The sequence below is a fragment of the Phodopus roborovskii genome, unplaced genomic scaffold (genome assembly GCF_943737965.1).
Source record: "Phodopus roborovskii unplaced genomic scaffold, PHOROB, whole genome shotgun sequence".
Classification (NCBI taxonomy): domain Eukaryota; kingdom Metazoa; phylum Chordata; class Mammalia; order Rodentia; family Cricetidae; genus Phodopus; species Phodopus roborovskii.
This window is the reverse complement of record NW_026126602.1, coordinates 3,258,153-3,271,114: the sequence shown is the minus strand read 5'-3', so window position 1 is coordinate 3,271,114 and position 12,962 is coordinate 3,258,153. Positions and strand designations below refer to the sequence as shown.

Sequence of the window (12,962 nt, the reverse complement as noted above, 5' to 3'; positions counted from 1 at the left end):
ACAAAATCTAGGTCTTCTGCAAGAGCAGTAAGCATTCTTAAGTGCTAAGGCATCTTTTTTATGTTTTGTGATTTTTGATCACCTTTTTCTGTCAAGAGATTAAAGTAATTCTTTATTTTATAATATATTTGCTCTAATGTCCAACTTATACATGCCACTTCTTAAAGAAATCAGCATCAGGGCTAACGAGATGGCTCAGCATGTAAGAGCACTAGTTGCTCTTTTATAGGACCTGGGTTCGTGTTCCAGCACCCACATGAAAATTCACAATTGTCTGTAGCTCTAGTCCCAGAAGATCTAATGCCCTCTTCTGGCTTCCATGGGTATCAGTCATGCATGGACTACACAGACATGTATGCAGGTAAAACATCCATACACACATAATTTTTAAAATTAATTAAAAAAAGAGCATCACGGCCACCTTTGCCCTCTTCTGTGCTTGCAAACATCGTAAAAAGCATCTTGATTTTCAGTGCTTCAGCAGTCAGGTGCCCACTGAGCCGAGACTTTCTTTCTGCTACTTTTCCACTTTCTCCTTGATCTTGCCAGCTCCCTTTCCCTGTCTTTGCTCTGACACAACTGGCCATCTTGGACTACTTTTCTCCTACTTCCAGTCTCTCCACCTTAAAGGATGGACAATTCAAAATTTCAAGCTCCCTTAACCTAGAGACAGGAGAGAAGTCCTAGTCCCTACTCCAGATGGCTTGACAGATTTAGATGACCCCTCCTAGAGGGTACTGCCCTACATGTGTAGTGGGGGGGGGGGTGGTCGGAGTGCATGTGAGGGTGGGAGAGAGGAAAAGAGGAAGGGAGGGAACTGGGATCAATATGTAAAATAAAAATAAATTAATAAAAAATCTTATAATTAGGCTTCATTACTGTACATTAAATAAAATATGTGGCCAACATACCTTTCTTGTTTTCTGACATCTCAAAGCACCGCCGAGTTCCTCTGAGAAATTTCCTTTACCTCTGAGGTCCAGCAACTTTACCATGTTCTTTCAATATTTAGATTTACTCTATCTTTTGTCTCAACCAAGTTTAATATCTAAAGATTGGTTTAATTTCACTAGTTTGGGGTTTTTGTTGTGTCATTAACTCCATATATATGTATGATGGACATATTATACTTACTTCTTTGGATGTAGAAACTTCCAAGATAATATAAAAAGGGGGAAAATTAAATGATGCTACCCATTAATCCACCTTTCATGGATCACTGGCCACAAGGCCCTGATCTTTATCAGTCTCAAATATATTCTGCTAGGAAAGAGTATTTGGCACATATAATTTTATTCTATCATGAAAAGAAGCAGTAAGTGTGGATACTTTAGTTATACAGCTTACCTCTTCCACAGCTGTATCACAACAACATTTATCTGGAAGTTTCCTGAACACAAAGGAAGAAAGACTTCGGGGAACAGTACCTTACTGTATCTAGGCAACACACAGTATGGTTCTGTGCCCTATTGATTTCTATTAGAATTAGAATTCAGTCATGTGATGGTTGTTATGGTAGCATATATTAACACATTTGAGTTATCAAATCAAATAGACTTTTAGTGAAAGATGCCAATTTGTAAGATAAATGTAAAAATGAAGACTAGTCTTCTTAACTAGATTAATCAGTAGAGATTTTCCATAAACTGAGTGATCTACACTTAAAGGTCCAAGGATTTCCAAGGGTTTGAATATATATATATATATATATATATATATGTTTGAATATATATATATATATATATATATAGATTTTTAAAGTATATGATATATATATCATATACTTTAAAAATCCTCTAAGAACTATTAGGAAATATATGTTAAAATCAATAGAATTCCTTATCCCCTTTTCTATGCATAATAATGGGTTAATGTAAGGTGCCACTTCTATAGATGAATCTTTGTTGAATCTTGGTTAACCCCTTTTGAGGCTTCCCTGGGTGATAAAGAGATGGCAAATACCTTGGCAAGTCAAGCCATTTCTATCCTTGTGCCTTCCACAGGACAGTCAAGCTGCCCGTGAGGGGTCCTTACAACTTTACATCTCGGGTTTGTCACATGTAGGTCAGCGCGAGGCACGCTAGCTGCCATGCTGTGTGTGGTCAGGTCACTTGGGACACTGCCCTGATTTACTCTGAAGTGCGTGCCCCACTAACTCCTCCCGGGTATCTGATTCTTCCTGTGTTCCTTCTATTGTGTTTTATTTTCTTTTGGCAGCTGTGCTTCTGAGTCTATGAATTTGCTGGGTTTTGCGTCTATAGATTTATAATTTCTAGTTTTCCGATTAAGTTTAACTGAATCTAAATTAAATTATAATTTAAACCTTTTCCCTAGTTATGTATACAAAGTCCCATCTCATTCTCTTTCATTTGGACAATTTAGTGTCCCCAGCACCACACACTAAAACTGTCCATCCATTTTCCCATTGATTTACAATACACCAATTTTATTATAAAACAAGTTTCCACATAGAAATGAGTCTATTTATCAATTCTTTATCTTTTCCACTGGTAATTTTGTATACTCTTACACCATACATGGCTTTAATTACTTTCATTTTTATATTAAGTCATGATACAAAGGCAGAAAAAATAGATCCTTGACAAAGGGTGCAAAGCCCTTAAGGGTACATTTATAATTTTTGAGGACACCTCTTACCTAAGTTCAAAATTATAATGTCAAAATTAATTTAAACCACCAAAACAAAAATAAAAACATAATAGTATTTTATTCTACTAAGATGTTAATAGTAAGGACAAAATCCCCCAGATCTGTTAAGGATTCAATTTTAAGAACACTAGAAAATATTAGCACTTTTTTCCCAATGGTAAATCTTTTTTATATAAATTTTATTTTTTGAGGTCTCACAAAAGCCAGGCTGACCCTGAATTTGCTATGTAACTGAGAATGATCTGGAACTCCTGATCCTTCTGCCCGCACCTGCCAGCTGCTGGGATCATAGGCCTGAGTGACCCAGCTTGGTTTATGTTGTATGGAGAATGAACCCAGGGCTTTCTGCAATGTAAGCAAGAACTCTGCCCACTGAGCCCTATTTCTACTCACTTCAAAACCATTTCCTTAAGGATTATGTACACTTTATTTATATTTAATGCCATTCAATGAAAGTTTATAACTTTTCAAAAAAAGCTCTATTTTTTTAATCCAAGTCAATTATATTGTGTTGCTATACAAATTGTATCTTTTAAAATTACAATTTTTAGCACCTCCCTTGTCCTCAATCTGTGGTTTTCCCTTTTATGGTTTTAGTTACCCAAAAATAAACACACCTTAAGTTTTCAATTGTATGCTCTGATGCCATGCATCGGTATGAATTCTTCCTAAGCAACAGCATATGCACCCTGCAGATCCTGTCTGCCTGCTAGCCAGACATACCCTGCTCATTAGATTCATTCACTGCTTTTTGACAGATTCAAGTAGCCCTTCTTTTAAATAATTATGGTCCCCAAAACTTAGGAACACAGCAATGCTAGGAATTGTAATTTGCCAAAGCTGTAGAATACTTCCTATGAGTGAAAAAGTCCAAGTTCCTCATTGGAAAGGAAACAGAGCTGTATGCTAAGAATGCTGATGCATAATGCAAGGACAAATCTTCAGAAGAAAGCCATGCCTGTTTTGCTGCTGTGCCTAAGCACTGCCAACTGCAGAAGTTATAGTATGTGAGTTCTTGGCTAAGAAAAGACAGCAGCTGTGGGGGAAGAAGATGGACAAGATGTATTCTGGGTGAGAAGTGCCAGAAAGCACTGAGCCCAATGAAGATTTGAGCAAGTATCTCATCAAAGGAGCAACAGCAAAACACTGACTGAAAATAAGGGATGGTTTCTAGACTCACAGGCAAGTTTGGATCAAAAACATGGAAATTCCAGAGGGAAGCCACTGTAGACATTTAAGCCACTGTAGACATTTCTGCCACACCTGTGCAGAGTTAAGAAGTTGGTTCTACGGGAATGGGACAAAAGCCAAAGCAAATGCTCAGCCGGGACAAACACAGGCTCTTCCTGAAAGAAGATGCATGTGACAATGCAGGCATAAACCCATGCAAGGGCACAGGGCAGAGGAATCCCAGAAGCATGTGGTAGTGCTGTGGTAGAGAGCAAGGCAGGCATCGTGTGCAAAGAACCCATGCACTCACAAAAGCAAAACAGGTACAGAGACAAGGAGGGGCCATATTCATATCACTTTTGTTATTTCAATTTATCATTAACTATATTTTAAACAATCTTTTACCATTCCTAATAAAGTAAAAAGCATGGTTATTCCTAGGATTGAGCACTATATGCTATATGCAGCTTCAGACTGACATCTACTGGAAGATGAAACATACTCCCCACCAATGAGATCCAATGTCATGCCTTCACTATGAAGAAACCTGGCAGGGGCCACCTTAACCAAGAGACCAAATTTCACTCTACCCATAATAAGTCATATCGATACAAATTTACCCGGATCTGATGTGATATAATCCTGAGAAAACATTAGACAAATCCCAATTGAGATCCATTCTACAAAATACATGATCACTACTCTTCAAAAATCTCAAGTCCCCAAAGGCAATAAGGAGGAAAGGAAAAAAAGAGAGAAAGAGTACACAACAGAACATGCTGAAGAGATGGACACTGGAAGTAATGTGAGACCCTGAAAAGGATCCTTCCTAGAAGGGCACTGTTGGGAAACAAAAGCAATCAGAAGCAGTTTCAGAAACGTTGCATCCCATTCAATCACAGTTCTGATAAATAGCATGGCTGTGGGTGCTGTGTCCCACTATTCCACGCTGTCTGGCTGTTGCCACTGGTCTACGGCAGAGCAGCTGCTGTTCTACTATTTACTTTCTGACAACCAAACTCACCAGTTCATGCTAAAAATGTACTTGGGAAATTCTGAAAGGTTTTTGTTTTGTTTTGTTTTTTTTAATTTCTGTAGTTTGTTGTATTTCATCATAGACAATTTATACCATATGCTCACAACAGTATTTTATTTTCTTCTCATTTCCACATCTTTTCTTGTAGTCTCCTCCCCTCAACCTGACTCGTTTCTGACAGACCCTTTTGTACAGGACTGAATAAAAATGGTGGTATCTGACACATTTTCTTTATCTATTTATGCCCACAACTCATTTTAATTTCATCAGGATTATGGGCAAATAAGGTCCTTTGGATTTGTCTATTTCTACCACAGGGACAGTGATACCATTTTGTTTTAGTTTTCAATGCTGAAATGTTAATCTAGGAAGCACAGAAGAATATATAACACAAGAGGAAAGAAGTAACCCAAGACAAGGAGTACAATATGATACTGTTATTAAAGCAGAAAAAAACTATTGTAATAACCCATCCATACCTCATTTTCTCCTGGCATGTTGGAAAAGCTGTCACTAGAAACGTCCAACTAAAGAGTCACATTAAAAACCCTCTTCTCAGCACCAAATGTAGCCTTGTGAATAGTTCTTCCCCCAAAACATTCAGTTAAGTGACTGGAGTCAACTCCCAAGCTTCAGGTGTTTCTTGATTTTCTTTGGGTGCTAGAGCACTCAAAGGCCTGTTGTTCAAAGTCACCCATTAACCAAGCCTGGTTCTAATACAGTTTTACTAATAATAAATGAATGCAGTAAACCTGAATTGGATTTAACTCTTGTGAATTTTGGAGGCTATTTATCATAGCAGTAATTAATACCAAAACCCCAAAATAAAGCCACAATATCTTCCCAGAGTTGCTGATATAAGCAAATGAATGGCAACTACTGAAGTAGCCAGAGATAATCAGAATGAAGACAGAAAGAAAGGCAGCTGTGATGTGCAGTCACAGAACATGTTTTAAGACCCTGCTTCCCAGTTAATAAATGGTAACACTGTGAAAAGATGCTGCTAAAATCTTTTGAAAACAAAGCTCAAGCCCAATGAAGCACAGATCCCCTACTGTCTGTCTGCATGAGCAAGGTCTTATGAAATAATGGGCAGGAAGAACCTTCCAGAAGTCAGAATTAGTCCCAGAAAACAGCAAGCAAACAATATAGTTCCTCTTACAAGACAGAACTGGACCCTGATCAAGGATATTTCATCATGCTTCTTGCCACCCATATTCTATGCATTATCTGGTTTTAATCTCACAAGCCGCTCAGCTCCAGGAGATTAAATACAAACTTGTAATTTGACAACTGGCCCCAATGCAATGAATTATGGATCCTACACATAAAATCATGTTGGAGAAAATAAACCTGAAGAGTCTACTGTAAAGATCACTAAGTTGGCAGTCAGGAAGCCCTGCACCTCTTCCAACTCCCATCAGTGAGAACAAAACAGATAAATCAAGGCTTCTTGGGACTTCAGCTCCTTCATTGTAAAATGTGTAAGAATGATACCTTTTAGTTCTTGAATTCTAATTTAAAATCACTGATATCACAGAGCCAAAGAACTCTACAAAATAAACATATAAAACATGGGAACCACAGTACAGCAACTACTTGATTTGAGTTCCCAGAAAACCCAACTGGGCACTTAAAACAAACAAAAACATTGGTAAGAAATCATGTGAGCAATCTGACATTGCTTTTCTGAATTGTGTTTTGACTCATCACAGTATAGCAACAAATGTAACTCTTGCATCTGCCCTCAGAAACCTCTCATGCCCTCAGTTCAGATCCTCAAGACATGCCCCAGTCCCCCACCTTGGGTGGATATTCACTGCCCAGGTGCAGGTCAGAACAGCTGCAGACTGCACCAGTTAGAGGAACAGGTGCAGGCCACATCAGTCAGAAAAACAGATCACACCAGCCAGAAAAACAGATAGGCAAACTCAGGTAGAAACTCCCTGCTGGACCAGAGAACACAATGAACAACCTCCTCCACTCTCTCAGTGCCCCTGCCCCCCAATTATCCCCAATCTCCACTTCCCTCCTCATCACAGTATCCTGCCCCCATGGGCAGAGGACCCTGCTGAACCAAAGGCCATACTAGCCACCAGAAGTTCAGCCTCCAATTCTAACACAGATGGTCTGATGAACCAGAGACCATGCAAGCTGCCAGAAATCCATGCCACAAGGGCCAGAAGACCAAAGAGGAAACAGAAACCAAGGAGCAAAATAACCATCCAACAAAGACAAATTCAGATTGGCACCTAGATCTATAATCACCCCAAACCCAGTGTAAGAACATAATCAACAATAGGCAGAGGAATACTTCAGGAAAGAACCCAGCTATCCTACTGCAGCAATCCCTAAATATTCCAACACAGCTGAGGCACAAGGGAACAACCTTACAACCAAGTTTATCAAGATAGAGGTCCTTAAAGAAGAAATGAATAAATCTCTCAAAAGAAAGCCTGAAAGAGACAAACAAACAATTGGAGAAAAGGAATAAATCCCTTAAATAAAGCCAAGAAAAAAACAGAAAACAAAACAAAAACAAAAAGTAGACAGTAGCAAGAGATAAATAAAACTGTTTAAGACCTGAAAATGGAAATAGAAGCAATAAAGAAAACACAAACTGAGGGAATTCAGAAAATGAAAAACCTAGGTAAATGATATAAGCATCACCAACAGAATAAAAAAAAAAAATAGAAGAATCTCAGGTGTTGAAGAATGAGAGACGAAATAAATATATCATTCAAAGTAAATGTTAAATCTAAAACATTTCTCACAGAAAACACCCAGGAAAACTGGGAAACTATAAAAAGATCAAAGCTAAAAATAATAGGAATAGAAGAAGGAGAAGAATCCCAGTTCAAAGGCACAGAAAACATTTTCAACAAAATCATAAAAGAAAATTTTCCCAACCTAAAGAAGGACATGCCTATAAAGGTACAAGAAGCTTACAGAACACTAAATAGATTGAACCAGGAAAGAAACTCCTCTCACCACATAATAATCACAACAGTAAACATACAGAAAAAAAGGAAAGAATTTTAAAAGCTGCAAGGGAAAAAGGTCAAGTAACATAAAGACAGACCTATTAGAATTACACCCTACTTCTCAACAGAGATTCTAAAAACCCACAAGGGCCTGGATGGATGTTCCAGACACTAAGAGCCAACAGATGCCAACCCATACTACCATACCCAGCAAAACAGTCAATCACCATAGATGGAGAAAACAAGATACTCCATAATAAAGTCAACTTTTAAAAATGACTTCACAAATTCAACCCTATAGACGGTACTAAAAGGAAAACTCCAATCTAAGGAGTTTAACTACACCCATAAAAATACACAAAATAAATAACCTCATACCAGCTAAACAAAAGAAGGGAAACACAAACACACACTACCACCACCACCACCACCAACAGTCACCGGTTATTAATATCTCTCAATATCAATGGCTTCAACACCCCCCCCCCACACACACACACAAGATGTGGGCTAACAGAATGGATGTGAAAACAGGATCCATCCTTCTGCTGCATAGAAGAAACACACCTCAACATCAAAAATATATATTACCTCAGAATGAAGGAAAAGATTTTTCAAGCAAATGGCCCCAAGAAGCAAGCTGGTATAGTTATTCTAATATCTAACAAAATAGACTTCAAGCAAAATTAATCAAAAGAAATGGGAAAAGACACTTCATATTCATCAATGGAAAAATAAACCAAGATGACATTCAATTCATAACATCAATGCCCCAAACACAAGGGCACCTATATTTGTAAAAGAAATATTAATAAAACTTAAATCATACAATAACCCTCACATATAGATAGTGGAAGACTTCAATACCCCACTCTCACCAAGGACACATCATTCAGACAAAAACTAAATAGAGAAATACTAGAACTAACAGATGTTATAAACCAAATGGGCCTAACACAGGTATCTATAGAATATTTCACCCAAACACAATATATATCTTCTTCTCAGCACCTCATGGAACATTTTCCAAAAATTACCATGTACTTAGTCATAAAGCAAGGCTCAACAGATAAAAGAAAGTTGAAATACCCAACTGTACTCTATCAGGCCATCATGGATTAAAGCTAGAAATCAACAACAGAAGGCCTATAAATTCATTGAAACTTAACAGCTCTCTATTGAATGACTACTGGGTTAAGGCCAAAATAAATAAATAAATTAAAGACTTCCTAAACTTCAATGTAAATGAATGCACAACACACTCAAACTTATGGGACACAAATGAAAGTGGTGCCCAGAGGAAAAGTCATAGCACTAAGTGTCGACATAAAGAAAATGGAGAGATCTTATACTAGTAACTTAACAGCATACCCGAAAGCTCTAGAACAAGAAGAAGCAAACATACCTAAGAGGAATAGACAGCAGGAAATAAACTGAAGGCTGAAATCAATAAAATGGAAACAAAAAGAACATTAGAAAGTATCAATGAAACAGAGTTGGTTCTTTAAGAAAATCAACAGGATAAACAAACTAAAAGATAAAGAAAGAATATCCAAATTAACAAAAATCAGAAACAAAAGGGAGGTACATAACAGACACCACACCAAGGAAATCAAAAGAATCATTAGGTCATACTTTAAAAAACCTGTATTGCACAAAATTGGAAAATTTAAAAGAAATGAACTATTTTCTCAATAGATACCACTTACCAACATTAAATCATGATCAGATAAACAATTTAAGTAGTCCTAGCTCTGAAGTAGTCATTTAAAGTCTCCCAACCAAAAAAAAAAAAAAAAAAAAAGCCCAGGACCAAATAGTTTTAATGCAGAATTCCAACAGAATTCAAAGAAGAGCTAATGCCAATGCTCCTCAAATTATTCCACACAATAGAAACAGAAGAAACAAATTCATTTTGAGGCCACAGTCACCCTGAAACCCAGACTACAAAAGATTCAATAAAGAAAGAGAATTACAGATCAATTTCCCTCATGGACATCAATGCAAAATTGATCAATAAAATACTCACAAACTGAATCCAAGAACACATCAAAAAGATAGTCCATTATGATCAAGCAGGCTTCATCCCAGAGATGCAGGGATGGTTCAACATATGGAAAACTGTCAATGTAATCCACCATATAAACAAACTGAAAGAAAAAAAGCACATGATCATCTCTTTAGATTCTGACAAAGCCTTTGACAAAATACAATACCCCTTCATGATAAAGTCTTGGAGAGACAGCAATACAAGGGACATACCTAAACATAATAAAGGCAATTCACAGTAGCCTACAGCCAACATCATCTTAAATGCAGAGAAACTCAAACCAATTCCACTAAAATCACGAATAAGACAAGGCTCTTCACTCTCTATCTATTCAATGTATACTCAAAGTTCTAGCTAGAGTAATAAGACAACTAAAGGAGATCAAAGGGGTACAAATTGGAAAGGAAGAAGTCAAAGTATCACTATTTGCAGATGATATGACAGCTGTCCATGGGGGAACAGGACCAGGTGCAGAACTCATCTTCCAGTTTTCATTAGAATCCATCTAGATTTATGCATTAAATTAGTTAACAGTTAAAATAACACTACTTAATAACTAACTGATGTTTTGAAAACAAAACAAAAACAAAACCCAGGGTGTAGGTCAAATACAATACATTTATGGACCAAATCTGGCTCTAGGTGTCATACCTGTGAGTCTCTGCCTTACATGTTTTGTTTGCTTCCTAAATCTATTCCTCCCTTGCATGTCAACTGGTCTGGCCCACTTGACCCAAAAAGCAGTGATGGGAGATGCCATTATGTATATTTGTTTCTTATACTAGTTAATGAATAAAGCACTGTTGGCCAATAGGAAAGGAAGATAGGAGGGACTAGGAGACAAGAAGGAAAGAGGAAGGAGTAAGGAGGAGTCAAGATGGAGAGTCTAGAGAGAACAGAACCGCCATTCCTCCGCTCTCGGTAAGACCACGTGGAAACACATAGAAATGGGTTAATAATTAAGACAGAGCTAGCCGATAAGCAACTAGTAATGGGCCAACAGATTATATCAAATACAGAGTCTCGGTGTGCATTATTTGGGGCTGGCGCGGTGGTGGGACAAGACCAGTGGCGGCAGGCGGAAAAACCCAACACCTCACAAAGCAGTGCTAGCATTAGGAGCCAGGATGGAATTAGCATCTCAGGACCAGGGAGTGTTCTTTGCCATGGATTAGTATGGTAGATCACTCAGGAACTCAAGACTGAGGTCTAAATAGCTCTACTCCTTTACTTTGCCAGGCAGTAACCCAATGGAGACTGAATCTTAATCAGGTAAAAGTTTTATGTAAATTTCCATATGACCCTGGTATGTCTCAGGATCACCACTACTAGAGTCCTAACACTGCCCTTAAAATTTAAAGGGTGCCCCAAATTTCTCACCTCATTCATATATACATGAAGGGAACACAAAAAGGGTTAGAGTTGTAGTAACTACCTTTCAGCGTGTTCTATCCTGTAAACCACTAAAGTTTCCCAGAAACTTGAAAACATTTTTGAAAGCAATTTTGTGAAAATATTTACAAAAAGGTGACTTTGTTCTAAATCTTCAAATTACAGGCACAATAGTTCAGAGACTGATGACATTAACTCTAGTCCAGTACATTATACTGCTATTAATGCCTCACTATCCTCATTGGCAATGAACATGTACCAGAGTTCAGACCTATTTGATGCAGCATAGGTGCTAATGGCTGCTTCTGACACATGACAGGAAATACTCAGTGAACTGCCAAGATATACTCTGACCAGGAAGAAGGCAAAAGCAGAGCAATTCATTCTGGTTCACTAATGCAGAGAACATGCAATTATTAACCAACACTAATTTTGGAAAGTTTGTAGCAAAGGGATGTACTAGTCAGATATGTGTGGAGAGAAAATCATATGACAGCTAAAACTGGGAAGCAAAGAGAGATCTGTTACCAGGAAAGTAAGTGATTGCCCAATTTAACTAACCAAAAACATTAAAATGCACAACATGACTTAGAATATTGCTTCAAATTTCAACTTAACACTGGAGAACAGTAATGCCAACAACTAACTACCTTATACACATGATTCTGAGTCCTGGAATGACCCTGCAGCACTGAGGCTGTATTACTGCATATGTGGGAAGTTATCAAATGCTTCATAATGATTATGTTAAAGGTCATATTTCTCATACACATAACCTCACTTACTATTATGAGTTAGACATGTACATGAACAGACAATGGACTTCTTCCAGTAAATGCAAACTGGCTGAAATTACTGCTGAAGTTGCCAGGCTGTAAGAGAAAAGAGATCAAATTAATGAGGATGAAGTTGTAAAATCAGTTTATGATACAAATTATACTGGGGTCAAGGCTAATAATCACCAACTCCCACATACCCAAATACACTTTTAAAATATGACTCCTCTCCATTTCTCATACTACCACAAACTCTAAGTCAAGCTGTTTCTTACTTTTCTTTCATTCAAATGTACTTGAAAAATCAGTTTATTTTAGCAAACTCCAATTTGATCATGCCACCAATTACAGAAACCCCTGAGGCCTGGCTCCCCACTGCCAGAGGGAGAGAGACATATCTCCTTGGCAGGGCATTCTTGACTCTCCTAAGTTTGGCCAATACTTCAAATTCAGGAGTTTTCAACCTTAGCTGAGTATCAAAACCAGTGGGGAAGCTTTAAAAGAGAAATATGTTGATAGTCCATGCCCTAGAAACTATGTAACAGTTCTGAGATAAGATTCTGAGAATTGCTGTTTTAGGAAATCTGGGTGACACTTCTGAACTTCCAAGACTGAAACACTTAACTAATTTCCCACCTATTGTTGTACCCAGCATAACCTAACTATTCTGTTCTAGACAGAGGTGAAAGCTTGCCTGCCTATAGCCCTCTATTCAGGCAGACTATCTCCTAGACTATCATTTCTTTCCTAACTCTAGTTGCAGCTCCTCCATTCTTCTGAAACCCAGTGAACCTCTACCACTATCTTTAGAATATGCCATTCTGAGCATCCTAAACCCACCATTAATTTCCTCTGTAAATTATTGTATGGCAATGATACTTTCA

At 37.7% G+C, this 12,962-nt stretch overlaps 1 protein-coding gene across 5 annotated transcripts in view; it reads right to left on the bottom strand.

The window, feature by feature from the left end:
- Positions 1 to 12,962, bottom strand: part of Znf438 (zinc finger protein 438) — a 127,510-nt gene that overhangs the window by 74,039 nt on the left and 40,509 nt on the right. For 3 of the 5 annotated variants that reach the window (XM_051205646.1, XM_051205644.1, XM_051205645.1), the window contains exons 3-4: positions 12,088 to 12,174; positions 9,890 to 10,010 (exon numbers count right to left, since the gene is read on the bottom strand). The gene's annotated coding sequence lies outside the window, so the exon portion shown is untranslated. Of the gene's footprint in view, positions 1 to 9,889; positions 10,011 to 11,561; positions 11,635 to 12,087; positions 12,175 to 12,962 lie in introns of those variants that run through there. The other 2 variants (XM_051205648.1, XM_051205647.1) reach the window with 2 other exon arrangements.